General features: G+C 33.6%; 1 protein-coding gene across 2 annotated transcripts in view; it reads right to left on the bottom strand.

Annotated features, from left to right (window-relative positions):
* The window catches only part of dlg1 (discs large 1), a 671,410-nt gene that overhangs the window by 365,379 nt on the left and 286,680 nt on the right, over nucleotides 1-19,351 (bottom strand). The window lies entirely within an intron of this gene.

The raw sequence follows: 19,351 nt of genomic DNA, 5'->3' as shown, positions 1-19,351 counted from the left end.
TCTGAATGGGATAAAAGCGTCTAGTCAAATGAATAATTCGGTGTCCATGACCTTCCAGATCCAGAAGAGGTCACGGACTTAGGATAAAAAAATCCTCTCTGAATGACAATAATCATCATGACCTTGCCAAGGACGAAGAGATTTAGACCACATAAATCATCAGCGATTGGCATCCTAAACCTTTTATTGCTACTCTGATTGGAAACTAAACCCACGATTAGTTATTCATTGGAGCGTTTGATTGTTATCCTGATTGAGATTGGAACCCGACTCCACGTAAGGAAGGTATTCTGAATATTTGGTGCCTCTTTTTATTGCGTATGGGTGGTATTATACGTATTTTATATATACTCTAGTTAAGGTTAGAATCTAAATCTAACGCCAGCCCAAGGTTAAAAAATTAGCCTGCTAACATTTAAGTCCTTTACTGCTAACAAAAATTGAGATTGGAATCTATATCAATAAGCAATTACGTTTTAAAGCGCTTTTTGAGAATTGAACCTGACTTTGGGTGGTATGTCAAGTATTTCTGGTGATTTGCGAAGTGGCATGAGTGGGGGAATCCGTTTAAAACCAGGTCCCATCCCCTATCGGCCATTTCTCGCTGCGTTTAGTATAAAATGGAAAATATGATGACCATTAACCATAAGGAGAAACTCAATACTTATTGAGAATTGAACCTGACTTTGGGTGGTATGTTATGCATTTCTGGTGATTTGTAGAGACAATTCACGAGGGGGGGGGGGTCCGTTTAAAACCAGATGCCATCTCCTATCGACCATTTCCCGCTGCGTTGAGTATAAAATGGAAAATATGACGACCATTAATTATAAGAAGGAGAAACTCAAAGCAAATAAAACACGTGAGCGTCTTCAAAGGCCCACGTGCAAGATGACGCATATCTATATACAACTACATAAAAGGCAGGATAACAAAAAGCCGAATCTGCAGGAGCAAAAAACACCGACAAGCGAGAACTTCAGCATGGGTGACTTTCAATGAGCGCAGGGAAGGGGGGCAAATCCCCCTGCCCTCCTTTGTTACGGAAGAGAAAACGGCGAGGGGGGAATGATGGGGGGGGGGGGGGGGGCGCCTCAAGAAAAATGACAGACGGACTAAAAAGAGGTTCGATTTCCCTCCTTCATAATACTGGCTCTAAGTCCTTTGAAATGCGAAAACAGGAAGTAAAAAAAATGCAATTTTATAACATGACATTTTCTTCCATTACGAAATTGAAAGGAATGATATTTTGAAAGTTTGCATATTTAAGTTTATAATACCCTTTTTCATCATTATATATATATATATATATATATATATATATATGTGTGTGTGTGTGTGTGTGTGTGTGTGTGTGAGTACGCGTGTTTGTGTATGTGTGCCAATACACAGACTTCGGGTTTGGTCAGTACTGGAATAGGTGACATGCAGGATTAACGGATCCAAAAGGCTCAAGCTGTGGGGTTCGCAACCCCACAGCTTAAATTTTGAACGAAAACAGTAAGAGTACACCTTCGGGTCTCACTACCTCTAAAGGGTAAAGGATGAATGTTAGAAGGAAAAAGAGCCAAACAAATGAAACAGGAAAGAGAAGAGAGTTATCAACAGGGTTTAAACTTGCGCATGTTGCCATTACCATAGACGCTGATGCTTTTTACCTTAGATTAGCAAAACTCTTCCAATTTCCTTAAATTTCAAGCTAGTAAACCCGAAATTACCTTAGAATTTCCTTAAAAAATCCCTTGAAACAATGCAAATTACCTCAAACTAAGGTAATTACCTTAAAAGTTTAACCCCTGGTTACAAATCGGGCAGTGTCTCCATCCCAACTTTTCTCCGACCCTTTCTTTGGCTGCCTCAACTACTTTCATAAAAGACACAAAATCTCATTCAAATGAGCAACATTCAAAAGGGTCCCAAGTTTCTCCTATCGCATTTAGACGCAGGAAAAAAAAAGAAAAAGTTCAGCAATAAACACCTTTTCTATCCAAGTAGGAATTGGTGCAAATGTGGCTTTAAAAAGGGATGGGGGTGGCGGCGGAATTTCCACTTATTCAAATAGGACAGAATTTTTGGCTGGACATATTTCTTGGTAACCATTTTAGTAGAGGTTATTTTTGGCCTTGGCTGCTGAAATTATAAAACTATTTAATGATAAATAAAATTAGAATTATAATTGGTTATAACCGGGCTTGAAAACGGGTCTGGGAATGGGCCTTTCTGTATGACAGACCAGACGGAACAAAATTCCAACTTCCATATTTGATATATTTATTTGGCTATATGGCTTAGCACTGGGACAGGAAAAGTAATTCGGCGCCGATAAATCAATTCAGGGAGGGAAAGTAATTCAGCGCCGGGAAAGGGATTCAGGACCGGGAAAGTATTTCAGGGCAAAGAAAGTAATTCAGCACCGGGAAAGTAATTCAGCACCGATAAAGTAATTCAGGGCCTGGAAAGTAATTCAGCACTAGTAAAGTAATTCAGCACCGGGAAAGTAATTCAGCGCTAATAAAGTAATTCACTGTCGGGAAAGCAATTCAAGGCTAGGAAAATAATTCAGCGTCGGGTATCTACTATTGGGGGGGGGGGGGGGTGTACCCTCAGATGCCCTATGAAGTAAAACTTAAGAATTAGACATCAAGATGGAAGAATGAACATTTTAGCAGAGAATATCATAAAGTCGGTATTCGTGAAAAGTACAACAAATATTTACTTATTCTAATGGAAAGAGACTCTTGTTCCCCCTGCTTTAATATGTATTATAGAATTTTACGAAACTTGCATGATCTTATAAAACTCGAATAATTATTAAAGCGGAGGGGTAGCATTTTAATGGTGCCTAGAGAGCTGTAAAGCTAAACTTTTAGCGACGAAAATTAAGATAACATAATTCTAATTTATAACGACGGTTAACGTTGTAGCGTGTATGAAAAGTCTAAAGTGTTTCCAGCGCCTTTTCTGGAGTTAATATAAATGCAATAATTTTCTCATGAAAACCGCTTCATTAACTACAGATGTAAGAAGAATGAGTCACTACGTCGCTTCATAACCTACCAGATTAAATTATTGATTTACGTTATATAAATTTCATGGAAGCAAAAAAAAAAAAAAAAAAAATTATGAAAATAAAAGTATGAAGAATGAATCACTACATACCTTCATAATCTACCAGATTGAATTATTGATTTACGTTATATATATTTCATGGAAGCAAAAAAAAAAAAAAATATGAAAAAAAAATAATAATATAAAAAAAAGTATGAAGAATGAATCACTACGTACCTTCTTAACTAACCAGATTGAATTAGTGATTTGGCCATTTAAATATCATTGAAATAAATAAATAAAAAAAATACACACACACACCAAAGTAAACTAGAAAGTCTCGCGAATATCCAACAAACATGTTCTTCGCACTGTCCAGTAAGTAGGATATACACATCGTTCGCTGCAATAAACATCACCTGATTGACAATGGAAAGCAGCGAGGGTTAAACTCTGACCTTTATACCTCGATGCGAATCCAGGCTTGAGAAAAAGTCAAGTCTCATGATGATGTTAAAACAGTGGAGTAGGTATTTGGACTGAAAAGTTTAAGTTCATGTATAACGACATATTCCCTTTTTGGTTTCTGTTATAATACCGATATTACTTTTTGGTTTTATGGTTAACCTATATCATATTACACACACTCACACACACATATATATATGTATGTATATATATATAATTTATATATATATATATATATATATATATATATATATATATATATATATATATATATATATATATATATATATATATATATATATATATATATATAAGCCATATATTATACACCTCTTAATATCTTGGGTCTCTGATCCCGAGGTAGAGAGAATTGGGTCTATAATATATGGTTTATATGAATATCTATGAGAAACACGTATAAATGTGCAAAATTATCCTATCTATCTATCTATCTATCTATCTATATATATATATATATATATATATATATATATATATATATATATATATATATATATATATATATATATATATACATATATATATATACACACACACCTGTGTGTGTTTTCATTACTAAATTGTTTCTAAAATATCCCTATATACATGATAATCCCTTTAACGAAGACCAGAACATAAAATAGCATTAAACCAATGAATTTAATGAAAACAGAGGAAGTAAAACCATGAAAAACCAACTAAGAGAACGCAATGAATAATCTCCCAAGACTTCAATTGACCCAAATTATAAAGAATGACCTGACTGACCAGGGAACCCTTTCTCCATTATCAAAGCGTTCAAGGTCAAACTGTCAAACTCCTCCTTAGATGTTGATAAATGCTCGTGACTAATAACTGAAGGAAATATCCCAACTGCATAAATTATATATAATCGCGTCACCTTGTGTCGTGTCTCCTGAGGAAGTAAAGTCCCCCAGATACTGCATTATGCGAACATGCGATAAAACACGGGTATAAAAACCCTTCTCCTAAGTCCATGTGCTTGAAGGTACACTCGGGCACACTGTTTTATTCTTATTTCTCTTTATCTTTATTTTCATTTTATAGTTTATATATGAAAGATTTATTACATGCGATAAAACAGAGGTATAAAAACCCGTCTCCTAAGTCCATGTGCTTGAGGGTACACTCGGGCACACTGTTTTATTCTTATTTCTCTTTATCTTTATTTTCATTTTATAGTTTATATATGAAAGATTTATTACATGCGATAAAACAGAGGTATAAAAACCCCTCTCCTAAGTCCATGTGCTTGAGGGTACACTCGGGCACACTGTTTTATTCTTATTTCTCTTTATCTTTATTTTCATTTTATAGTTTATATATGAAAGATTTATTACATGCGATAAAACAGAGGTATAAAAACCCCTCTCCTAAGTCCATGTGCTTGAGGGTACACTCGGGCACACTGTTTTATTCTTATTTCTCTTTATCTTTATTTTCATTTTATAGTTTATATATGAAAGATTTATTACATGCGATAAAACAGAGGTATAAAAACCCCTCTCCTAAGTCCATGTGCTTGAGGGTACACTCGGGCACACTGTTTTATTCTTATTTCTCTTTATCTTTATTTTCATTTTATAGTTTATATATGAAAGATTTATTACATGCGATAAAACAGAGGTATAAAAACCCGTCTCCTAAGTCCATGTGCTTGAGGGTACACTCGGGCACAATGTTTTATTCTTATTTCTCTTTATCTTTGTTTTCATTTTTATAGTTTATATATGAAAGATTTATCTTAATGTTTTTTACTGTTTTTAAAATGAGTTATTTTAATTGTTCATTACTTAAGAGTTTATTTACTTCCTTGTTACCTTTCCTCACTGGACTATTTTGCCTTGATGAAGTCTTGTTTTTTCATAGTTTATATATGAAAGATATATTTCAATGTTTTTACTGTTCTTAAAATGAGTTATTTTAATTGTTTATTACTTAGTTTATTTACTTCCTTGTTTCTTTTCCTCACTGGACTATTTTGCCTTGATGAAGCCCTTGGGCTTATAGCATCCTGCTTTGTCAACGAAGGTTGTAATTTAGCTAGTAATAATAATAATAATAATAATAATAATAATAATAATAATAATAACATAACTCGATGAATCTTAGATCATAAATTAAGTGAAGACGCGTGTTTAAACGCATTGTGTGCTTTCGCTAGTGCATTGCAAAAGCAACATTCTGCAAATTAAAGCTGGAAAAAGTAAGTAAGCTTGGAAATGAGTATACAATGGCAAATAATAATAATAATAATAATAATAATAATAATAATAATTAAATGTTTCTTTAACTTACTTGCAACAATAGCCATTATTTTCAAGAGAAAGCTGTAACACATATTTTCATAATTACCCCTAGAAATAAATTCAGGATCATTCTTTGAATGCGTTTTCTACGAAAAACTTTCTCAAACAAAAGAACTGATGTTTCTCAAAGTATTAGCATTATTCAACCTTTAGCAATCCTTGTTTCCTAAAAAATAACAGAACCCTTATCATTCATTACTCCCATTTGTTGAAAAACGTAATTCAAATCATCTACAACCACCGTTAATGGAAATTCGTGACCTAACTCTTCATCAATTCAGTAAAAAAAAAAAAAAAAAAAAAAAAAAAAAAAAAAAAAAAAAAAAAAAAAAAAAAAAAAAAAAAAAAAAAAAAAACTCAACTCGTCCTTTGCTAACTGGCTCCATGATGCCATAACGACAATTTTCCTAATCCTTCATCAACCACTCTTTTGATTAACACCGACAAAATCTTCAACAATCACCCTTTTGAATAACACACACACAACCCTTCACCAATCTCTCACTTTTGAATATCATAATTCTTCATTAATCCCTCTTTTGAGTAACAGCAACACAATCCTTCACCAATCGCATTTTTCTGAAGCAACACAATCGTTCACCAATCACACACGTCTGAAGCAGCATAATCCTTCACCACACACTTCTGAAGCAACATAATCCTTCACCACACACTTCTGAAGCAACATAATCCTTCACCAATCACAATCACACACTTCTGAAGCAGCATAATCCTTCACCAATCACTCTTTTGATTAACATCAACATAATCCTTCATCAACCACAGTCACACACTTATGAAGCCACATAATCCTTTACCAATCACTTTTGAATAACAGTAACATAATCCTTCACCAATCACACACTTCAGAAGCAACATAATCCTTCACCAATCACTTATGAATTACAGTAACATAATCCTTCACCAATCACACACTTCAGAAGCAACATAATCCTTCACCAATCACTTTTGAATAACAGTAACATAATCCTTCACCAATCACACACTTCAGAAGCAACATAATCCTTCACCAATCACTTTTGAATGACAGTAACATAATCCTTCACCAATCACACTTCAGAAGCAACATAATCCTTCACCAATCCCTCTTGAATAACAGCAACACAATCCATCACCAACCACCATACTCAGAAAAAATCATAACCCTTCATTATACTGACTTCTTTTAAGCACTTAACTTAGACCTTCACCAATTTACGATCAGTGAACATTTCAAGCTTCAATCAACCCTTCACCAAGTATCGTTTCCCCTCAAAATGTAATTTAACTTTCACCAATTAACTTTCCAGAAAGCCTGTTAGTAACGAGTTCAATTAATTTACCTTTTTAATAACGTTTACTTCTTCTTGGTTGTCTATGGTCTGAAAAATAAAACGAAATACTGAAGTTACAAAAGAAAATTGAAATTAAGAAAAGAAAAATTGCAGTTGCAAACAAAATAATTATTTCTCCATAAGCTGTAAAACTTAAAACTCCGAATTTTAACTGAAATTCATCCTAACTTATCTCATTCTATCCTGATCTACTTTTGGGTCCAGGATTCTACATAAACTGTTAAAAACTTGCCGTAAAAATAGTAAAAATCCTGGAAAGAATGTTGCCAAGTATTTACCGTTTTAAAAACGGATAATATTGACGTAAAGGAGTGATATTACGGTCACCAACCCGTAAAAGATAATAACAAAAGGTAAAAATTACGGTGGCCTGTATTTGACTGAAATACGGCAGAGAACAAGATATTTTTTATAAAAATTACTAAAATTTTTAACCTAATCTTCCACCAACCAATTTCCAGAAAATCCCCATTCCAGCCTTCACCAAACAGTTTCCTGATATATAGTTATTATTATTATTATCAGTAGTAGTAGTAGTAGTAGTAGTAGTAGTAGTAGTAGTAGTAGTAGTAGTAGTAGTAGTAGTAGTAGTAATATAACTAAATGAGAGTTAGATTATAAATTAAATGAAGACACGTGTATAAATGCATTATGTGCTGGATACACTAAATCTGGAAATGAGTATACAATGGCATAGTAACTGACCAGAACTTTTCCAGTAAAATACAATCTACGTTTATTTTAATAATAATAATAATAATAATAATAATAATAATAACAATAATAATAATAATAATAATAATAATAATAATAAGATGATGATGATGATGATGATGATGATAATAATAGAAACTCCAATTCAATGATTTGTAACTTATTTGCACTATTCTTTTCAAGAGAAAGCTGTAATACAAATGTTCCTAATTACGCCTAGAAATAAACTCAGGATCATCCTTTGAATGCGTTTTCTACGAAAAACTTTCTCAAACAAAAGAACTGAAGATGTTTCTCAAAGTATTAGCATTATTCAACCTTTAGCAATTCTTGTTTCCTAAAAAATAACAGAACCCTTATCATTCATTACTCCCATTTGTTGAAAAGCGTAATTCAAATCATCGCTAACCACCGTTAATGGAAATTCGTGACCTAACTCTTCATCAATTCAGTAAAAAAAAAAAAAAAAAAAAAAAAAAAAAAAAAAATCTGAACTCTTCCTTTGCTAACTGGCTCCATGATGCCATAACGACAATTTTCCTAATCCTTCATCAATCACTCTTTTGAATAACACCAACATAATCTTCAACAATCACCCTTTCGAATAACAGACACACATCCCTTCACCAATCTCACACTTTTGAATATCATAATTCTTCATTAATCCCTCTTTTGAGTAACAGCAACATAATCCTTCACCAATCGCATTTTTGTGAAGTAACACAATCGTTCACCAATCAAACACATCTGAAGCAACATAATCATTCGCCAATCACACACGTCTGAAGCAGCATAATCCTTCACCACACATTTCTGAAGCAACATAATCCTTCACCAATCACTTTTGAATAACAGTAACTTAATCCGTCACCAATCACAATCACACACTTCTGAAGCAGCATAATCCTTCACCAATCACTCTTTTTATTAACAGCAACATAATCCTTCATCAACCACAGTCACACACTTATGAAGCCACATAATCCTTCACCAATCGCTTTTGAATAACAGTAACATAATCCTTCACCAATCACTTTTGAATAACAGTAACATAATCCTTCCCCAATCACAATCATACATTTCTGAAGCAACATAATCCTTCACCAATCACTTTTGAATAACAGTAACATAATCCTTCCCCAATCACATTCATACACTTCTGAAGCAACATAATCCTTTACCAATCACTTTTGAATAACAGTAACATAATCCTTCACCAATCACAATCACACACTTCGAAGCAGCATAATTCTTCACCAATCACTCTTTTGATTAACAGCAACATAATCCTTCATCAACCACAGTCACATACTTATGAAGCAACATAATCCTTCACCAATCCCTTTTGAATACCAGTAACATAATCCTTCACCAATCACACACTTCAGAAGCAACATAATCCTTCACCAATCACTTTTGAATAACAGTAACATAATCCTTCACCAATCACACACTTCAGAAGCAACATAATCCTTCACCAATCACTCTTTTGATCAACAGCAACATAATCCTTCATCAACCACAGTCACACACTTATGAAGCCACATAATCCTTCACCAACCGCTTTTGAATAACAGTAACACAATCCTTCACCAATCACAATCACACACTTCTGAAGCCACATAATCCTTCACCAATCCCTCTTTTGAATAACAGCAACACAATCCTTCACCAATCCCTCTTGAATAACAGCATCACAATCCTTCACCAATCCCTCTTGAATAACAGCAACACAATCCTTCACCAATCCCTCTTGAATAACAGCAACACAATCCTTCACCAATCCCTCTTGAATAACAGCAACACAATCCTTCACCAATCTCTCTTGAATAACAGCAACACAATCCTTCACCAATCCCTCTTGAATAACAGCAACACAATCCTTCACCACCCACCATACTAAAAAAAATCACAGCCCTTCAATATACTGACTTCTTTCAAGCACGTAACTTAGACCTTCACCAATTTACGATTAGTGAACATTTCAAGCTTCAATCAACCCTTCACCAAGTATAGTTTCCCCCTCAAAATGTAATTTAACTTTCACCAATTAACTTTCCAGAAAGCCTGTTAGTAACGAGCACAATTTAATTTACCTTTTTAATAACGTTTACTTCCTCTTGGTTGTCTATGGTCTGAAAAATAAAACGAAATATTGAATTTACAAAAGAAAAATTGAAATTAGGAAAAGATAAATTGCAGTTGCAAACAAAATAATTATTTCTCCATAAGCTGTAAAACTGAAAACTTCGAATTGTAACTGAAATTTTTACCAAAGAAAATTGAAATTAGGAAAAGAAAAATTGCAGTTGTAAACAAAATAAAAATACATATTTCTCCAAGAACTGTAAAACTTAAAACTTCGAATTGTAACTGAAATTCATCTTAACTTGTGTCATCCTATCCTCATCTACTCTTGGGTCCAGGATTCTACGTAAACTGTTAAAAAATTGCCGTAAAAATGGTAAAAATCCTGGAATAAATGTTGCCAAGTATTTACCGTTTTAAAAACGGATAATATTGACGTAAAGGAGTGATATTACGGTCACCAACCCGTAAAAGATAATAACAAAAGGGTAAAAATTACGGTAGCCTATATTTGACTGAAATACGGCAGAGAACAGTATATTCTTTTATAAAAATTACTAAAATTTTTAAACTAATTTTCCACCAAACAATTTCCAGAAAATCCCCATTCCAGCCTTCACCAAACAGTTTCCTGATAAATAGTTATTATCATTATTATTATTATTATTATTATTATTATTATTATTATTATTATTATTATTATTATTAGTAGTAGTAGTAGTAGTAGTAGTAGTAGTAGTTGTAGTAGTAGTAGTATGTAAGCCACAACCTTAGATGGAAAAGCAAGATGCTATAAGTCCAGGGGATCCAACATGGAAAAATAGCCCAAAGAGGAAAGGAAATAAGGAAATAAATAAAAGATATAAGAAGTAATGAACAATCAAAATAAAATATTTCAAAAACATACATTTAAAAGACCTTGGTTATAACCTTCACCAATTACCCTATCCAGAAAAGCCAAAACTTAATTCCAAAAGAAACCATTTTCAGAAGCTGAATAGAAAAGCTATTTGAACTTCTTAAGGCGATGATCATTCAGATTTTTTAATTTCATGCTTATCTTTCTTCATATTTCCAAAATTCATCTATTTTCCTAAGAAAAAACAAAACATTGCACTCAGAAATAGTTTTAAGGTTTAAAGGCCACTCATGGATGGCTGAGGAAAGGAACAGTGACATTGGCCTATCAAGCAGGACAATGCCCTAAACAGACCATATATTATGATCAGCGCCCAAGCCCGTTCTCCACCCAAGCTAAGACCAAAGAGGGTCAGGCAATGATTGCTGATGACTCAGCAGATAGACATACAGGCTAATCCAACCCCCCCCCTAATTAGCACACAAGGATGGTGAGGTTGCAGCGACCAAAGAAACTAACGAGTTCGAGAGGGACTCGAACTCCAGTCTGGCTTTCACCAGTCAGGGACGTTACCACATCGGCCACCACAACCATTTTCTGTTGCTTAAAAATCACCAACTTGATTAAATCAAGCTTTTACCAAAGACCTTTTCCCGGAAATAAGGTTAACCAAACCATCACCTGTTTAGTTTAAGGAAATACAAGCAATTTACCTGTTCAGGAACGTCTACTTCCTCTTGATTTTCTATGGTCTGAAAAACGAAAACTGCCGTTATGAAACTAAAATAGGAAAAAAAATTGCATTTTGCGGAATAAAACATGAAAATAAAAAAGTTATTTTTTCTAAAACGTGATGCTAACATTTTAATTTTGCGTAAGAAAACAACAAAATATATATTTTTTTTAATCCTAATTTAATGCAGCTATTTTAACTTTGCGTAAGAAAACAGGAAAATAAATATTTTTTTTTTAATCCAAACTTAATGCTGATATATCAATTTGCGTAAGAAAACAGCAAAAAAAATTATCCCAAATCCAAACGCAATGCTGCTAATTTTAATTTTGCGTAAGAAAACAGCAAAATATTTTGTTCAAATCCAAACGTAATGCTGATATTTTAATTTTGCGAAATAAAACAGCAAAATTCTTTTTTTTAATCCAAACGTAATGCTAAAATTTTATCTAAATTCTACCAAACCGGTCTGACCAACCCTACCACATTTTGATCTGCACTAAAAGCATCCCGTCCAGATTCTGGGAAAATCCTTAACTATTAAGACTGAGATGAGGTAACCTACCAATTAATTTAACCGCAGCTTTACAATTCTGGATAGGAGATTGCGGAAACAGGTCCAAGCTTTAAATGAATTGGCGTAATGTACCGTAAAGGAAGACCCAAGTAATGGGCGAACACCAAAATTTCCTTTAAAAAAAAAAAAAAAAAAAAAAAAAAAAAAAAAAAAAAAAAAAAAAATAGCAGCAGCGAGGGTTGAACTCTGACCTTTATACCTCGATGCAAATCCAGGCTTGAGAAAAAGTCAATTCTCATCATGATGTTAAAACAGTGGAGTAGTTATTTGGACCGAAAAGTTCAAGTTCACATTTACGCCATATTCCCCTTTGGTTTCTGTTATAATACCGATATTACTTTTTGATTTTATGGTCAACCTTTATCATATTACACACACACACACACACATGCAACCATATGTGTGTATATATATACATAAATATATCCATATATTATACACCTCTTAATATCCTGGGTCTCAGATCACGAGGTAGAGAGAATCCAGATATTATGAAGTCTATAATATAGGGCTTATATGAATATATATGAGAAACACAATCCTTCACCAATCACACACTTCCGAAGTAACATAATCCTTCACCAATCACTCTTTTGATTAACAGCAACACAATCCTTCACCACCCACCATACTCAGAAAAATCACATCCCTTCATTATACTGATTTCTTAAAAGCACGTAACTTCGACCTTCACCAATTTACGATTAGTGAACATTTCAAGCTTCAATCAACCCTTCACCAAGTATCGTTTCCCCCTCAAAATGTAATTCAACTTTCACCAATTAACTTTTCCGAAAGCCTGTTAGTAACGAGTTGAATTAATTTACCTTTTTAATAACGTTTACTTCCTCTTGGTTGTCTATGGTCTGAAAAATAGAACGAAATATTGGATTTACAAAAGAAAATTGAAAGTAGGAAAAGAAAAAATTGCAGTTGCAAACAAAATAAAAATACACATTTCTCCATAAGCTGTAAAACTTAAACCTTCGAATTGTAACTGAAATTCATCTCAACTTGTCTCATCCTATCCTGATCTGTCCTTGGGTCCAGGATTCTACGTAAACTGTTAAAAATTTGCGTAAAAATAGTAAAAATCCTGGAAAGAATGTTGCCAAGTATTTACCGTTTTAAAAACGAATAATATTGACGTAAAGGAGTGATATTACGGTCACCAACCCGTAAAAGATAATAACAAAAGGTAAAAATTACGGTGGCCTGTATTTGACTGAAATACAGCAGAGAACAGTATATTTTTCATAAAAAATTACTAACATTTTTTACCTAATCTTCCACCAACCAATTTCCAGCAAATCCCCATTCCAGCCTTCACCAAACAGTTTCCTGATAAATAGTTATTATTATTATTATTATTATTATTATTATTATTATTATTATTATTATTATTATTATTATTAGTAGTAGTAGTAGTAGAGCAGTAGTAGTAGTAGTAGTAGTATCTAAGCCACAACCTTAGTTGGAAAAGCAAGATGCTATAAGCAAAAGAGCTCCAACAGAGAAAAATAGCCCAAAGAGAAAAGGAAAAAAGGAAATAAATTAACGATATAAGAAGTAATGAACAATTAAAATAAGATATTTCAAAAACATTATGCATCTAAAGGACCTTTGTTATAACCTTCACCAATTACCCTCTCCAGAAAAGTCGAAACATAATTCCAAAAGAAACCATTTTCAAAACCTGAATAGAAAAGCTATTTGAACTTTTTAAGGTGATGATCCTTCAGATTTTTTAATGTCATGCTTATCTTTCTTCATACTTCCGAAATTCATAAATTTTCCTAGGAAAAAACATTGCAATACTCTGAAATAGTTTTAAGGTTTAAAGGCCACTCATGACTGGCTGAGGCAAGGAACAGTGACATTGGCCTATCAAGCAGGACAATGCCCTAAACAGACCATATATTATGATCAGCGCCCAAAACCGTTCTCCACCCAAGCTAAGACCAAAGAGGGTCAGGCAATGATTGCTGATGACTCAGCAGATAGACATACAGTCCAACACTAACACCCCCCCCCCTTTAAATAGCTCACAAGGATGGCGAGGTTGCAGCGGCCAAAGAAACTAACGAGTTCGAGAGGGACTCGAACCCAAGTCTGGCTTTCACCAGTCAGGAACGTTACCACATCGGCCACCAAAACCATTTTCTGTTGTTTGAAAATCACCAAATTGATTAAATCAAGCTTTTACCAAAAACATTTTCCCGGAAATAAGGTTAACCAAACCATCACCTGTTTAGTTTAAAGTAATACAAGAAATTTACCTGTTCAGGAACGTCTACTTCCTCTTGATTCTCTATGGTCTGAAAAACGAAAACTGCCGTTATGAAAAGCAACAAAAATAGGAAAAATAAATGCATTATGCGAAATAAAACAAAATAAAAAGTAAGAAAACAGCAAAATAATTTTTCTAATCCAAACGTAATGCTGATATTTTAATTTCGCATAAGAAAACGACGTAATAAATTTTTTATTCCAATCGTAATTCTAATATTATAATTTTGCGTAAGAAAACAGCCAAATATTTTTCTTAAATCCAAATGTAATGCTAAAAATCTATCGAAAATCTACCAAACTGATCTGACCAACCCTAGCACATTTTGATCTGCACTAAGAGCGTCCTGATTCTGGGAAAATCCTTAACTATTAAGACTGGGATGAGGTAACCTACCAATTAATTTAACCGCAGCTTTACAATTCTGGATAGCGGAACAGGTCCAAGCTTTAAATGAATTGGCGTAATATACCGTATAATATCGTGTTAAGGAAGACCCAATGTAAAGGGCGAACCCGTAAATTTCCTTTGAAAAAAAGCGTTTATATCATATACTCCATGTAATGATCGAACGGCAATTTCAAGGCCAGCCTAATGTTACATCACTTTTATTTTATTATAAATCTCACATACATACGTATACCAATTTTGGGGGGTAACCGACATTCAAAAAAAAAAAAAAAAAAAAAAAAAAAAAAAAAAAAAAAAAAAAAAAAAAAAAAAGGGGGGGGGGGGAGGACCTATCCTCTCTACGTTCCTCCCAGCCTGACAAGGGACTCAACCGAGTTCGGCTGGTACTGCTAGGGTGCCACAGCCCACCCTCCCCCGTTATCCACCACAGATGAAGCTTCATAACGCTGAATCCCCTACTGCTGCTACCTTCGCGGTCATCTAAGGCACATATTATAATCTTTATTGTTGTTACTCTTGTATATTTGTAATTATCTCCTTTTATGTTAAGACACGCTTGAAAGACGACTCTTAACTGCCGTGAGTGACGTAAAAAACTACATTTTTTTTTTTTGGATACAATTAGTGTTAAAGTATCCTCCTATAACCATTATAAATAACAAATCTTTAACCCTCAAGATAAGCTCCCATGTGACATTCGGATGATTAAAGATATTATGGCTTTCAAGAGGAAACTAAAGACTTATTCTGTTAGTGCTTCAATCGTAACAATTTAACTCTAGGGGCTAGACGCATCGTCAAAAAGCCCCTGTCCGGAGAGAAGCTCCGGGCAATCTAAAGAAGAACAATTTAACAGTAAGAGATCAATACGTGATGTGAAATGTTGAATGATTTCGAACGAACATGATAAAATCACTGTGGAGATCCTGTAGAGAGTAGGATTCCTCTGCTGTATAGGACCGGAAAAGTAACGCTTGTAAGATTACGTTAAAATAAGAATTTTCCATTTAATCCTACAACCGGTGTAAAAAATAACCTTGGTGATTGTCGTGATTGATTAATCTAAAGTTTTCCTAGCATCCTGTCATCGAAGGTCATTGACAACGATTGTGATTATCGTGAAGTAATAACAGCTATCTCCAATACTTATTTCGAATGATGTTAAAATTAGTCACGCATAATTGCTATCACTGGCGTTTGATAATCATTCCTTAGCGGACATTAGCGTAGAAATACTACAGCTGTGGTTACTCTGATGTATTATCGAATGAATGGACTAATATTAAAGCGAGAGGCCGACGTCGTGGAAATTAGTATACCGTAAAAATAAAATAAAATAATTGGTAAGACGGACCCTCATTCTAATCAAAATCCGTGTCTATTTAAATAATAATGATACTAATAATAACAATATTAATGAAAATAAAAAAGTAATTATGATAGTAGCATTAAATAATATGTATAATAACTTCTTTATAGCGATGTGGTAACAGGTTCAGAGAAAGTTACAATTGCAAATGTCACCCGAGATTAACTTTTTCGTGTCCTTTTTTTGATACTGCGAAACTAGAGATTTGTATAAAAATTTCTCTAAAACTAAAAGATAAAACTCTACAAGATGAATTCAAACATCAACTCTCCCTGATTACTTTATTAAAAATCTTAACTTACATCTTCATCAATTTCAGTTTCCTGAAAATTACTAACCTAAACCGCCCCCCCCCCTTCACTATGGCCTATGTACCATTCCCAGAATTTTTTTTTTCTTAACATAACTTTCACCGATTCAATTTCATAAATACTCTCAAGTTACGATGATTATTAATTATTTGTTCAGGAACGACTACAGTCGTTATTAGCATATTTATTTACAAGACCACGCTCTCCATATACTGACAATTATGCAAAACTATTGTTTTCCTCTATTACTTTTTTTATAATTTAAAACAATTCGCCCCATGGGAAACAAATTTCATAAACACTCTCAAGTTACGAAGACAATTAATTTATTTGTTCAGGAACGACTACACCCATTATACGTGAAAACTAAAGTTAAGGAATCTCTTTACGAAGACAATTATACGAAGACAATTAATTTATTTGTTCAGGAACGACTGCAGCCTTTATAAGTGAAAACTAAAGTTAAGGAATCTCAAGTTACGAAGACAATTAATTTACTTGTTCAGGAACGACTACAGCCTTTATAAGTGAAAACTAAACTTAAGGAAAAAAATATCAAAATGCCAGCATAATACAATCTAGCTTAACCCTTAAACTACCTAACCTAACTTATCCTACAGTGCAACGTCCTAACCTAAATTAAGGATGCGCCCTGTCCTAAATAGCTGTAAGGTGCAATTACGCTATCACGGTTCGAATAAAAGTAATGTCGCTTCAATTGTTACGAAGATCCTGCTTCCTTGACAATAATGATTGTAGCATAATTAGCTTCCTCTTTACTTTTAAAACAGTTGTAAAAATATCTTTATATCCGTTGCGATGTTAACTGTTACGGTTGATATATTTCAACCACATCACTTTCAAGACTTACCTGTTAAGACCAGCAGGGCTTAAATGCAACAACTACAGAGAGAATAACAATTACTGTGAGTTATCATGATAGATGATAAAATAACCATCTTTGCTAACTGTTACGAATGAAGTTAGATTTCCTTAACAGCTATCGATGGTGTATAAAATTAACCTTTCTTAACTGTTAATGGCATGGACATAGCCAAAAAAACACCATACATTTCCAGAGTAACCTTAAACCCAACGAGTGGAAATCAAGTTTTACCTTTTCAGGACCGTCTACTTCTTCTTGGTTCTCTGTCGTCTGAAAAAACGAGAATGACAAATGACAAAACAAAATCAATCAGATAACAGGGGTTACATGGAAAGAGTGCAGACATGACAAAAAGGGGTCTATAGCTTCTAATTTCTATAGCAAACAGCCAAAAATTAGAAGGCAAATAGTCTAGTCATGGGAAAAGTGCAAACTATATTATATGTCTACGGGATCTAAAGGCGGGTTTACATTGTCGAACGCGGTTCGACAGACAAGAGTTTAAAGTATTTGGTTGTCGAACACGTTTGTCGAACGGTTCGAAGAGGGCCTGTTCTCGCATGATTTTTACAGGTGGGGCTTCATTGTCCACTACCCTTATATATTTATGGTTGACTCCACCTCTTCGAACCGTTTGGCAAGGAGGTTCGACAACCAGGTTTTGTCTAACATGTTTGTCGAACGGTTCGAAGAGGGTCTGTTCTCGCATGATTTTTACAGGTGGGGCTTCATTGTCCACTACCCTTATATATTTATGGTTGACTCCACCTCTTCGAACCGTTTGGCAAGGAGGTTCGACAACCAGGTTTTGTCTAACATGTTTGTCGAACGGTTCGAAGAGGGTCTGTTCTCGCATGACTTTTACAGGCGGGGATTCATTGTCCACAACCCTTATGTATTTATGGCTGACTCCACCTCTTCGAACCGTTTGGCAAGTAGGTTCGACAACCGGGTTCGACGAACCGGTCGACCTTGTAAACCACGCTTAATTCTTATTGGTTTAGCACATACACAGCAATTAGAATGATCTCTAATTCTATATTAATCTATATATGGAATAGGTAGTCTCATCAAAAAGGAACAAATATGATTAAAAGAAATAACATTTAAAATTAGGAATATATATAGGGTCAAGCCTCTATCATAAAAGTACATATATACAAAAATAATAATACACTAAAATATTAAACCTATACTAATTATGGAACATATAGAAGCTTCATTAAAAAATAAAATTAATTAATGAAAAAGGCGACAATAAAACTTATTTACAAGGGAATAATTTCTTTTAAAAAAGCGACAATAAAAACTTATTTACAAGGGATCCACTTTCTTAAAAAATGTACACATAAAAAGAAAGGAAAATCCTAATATAAAAAGGAATTAAGATAAATGGGAAAAATAGGCAAGATGGTCAACAATTATAAAATTGTTACGTTGATAAAAAAAAAAATCAATGCTTTTCACAGGACATACTTCCAAATAAAAACCCTACATTCTGAAAAGAGAAAGCACACGCTAAAAACACTATTCTAAATTAAGAGCAAACATGAAACAAGCATATGCAACTATAGGGATAAATAAATAAATAAATAAATAAAATTAAATAGCACGATTTGAGGAAGACATTCATTGAATATGAAACCTTTCTGTACAGATGAGAATCGAGTTACTGCGGTTGTTTCTTCATAATTATTATTGGCCTCACACTAACCACTGATAATTACGATCAATTACTGACCAATGATTGCAATCACATCAGTTTCAATCAGCGCTCTTAAGAAAAAAAAAATCTTTTGGTTCTCAGACTGGTTAGTGCTGATAATAGATTCTTAAAGGGTTCAATATATATCAATTGACGGTCATTACAATATAAATTGTTGTCATTATTATTATTATTATTATTATTAAC

Source organism: Palaemon carinicauda, chromosome 27 (genome assembly GCF_036898095.1).
Source record: "Palaemon carinicauda isolate YSFRI2023 chromosome 27, ASM3689809v2, whole genome shotgun sequence".
Lineage (NCBI taxonomy): Eukaryota > Metazoa > Arthropoda > Malacostraca > Decapoda > Palaemonidae > Palaemon > Palaemon carinicauda.
This window is presented reverse-complemented; position numbering and strand designations above follow the sequence as displayed.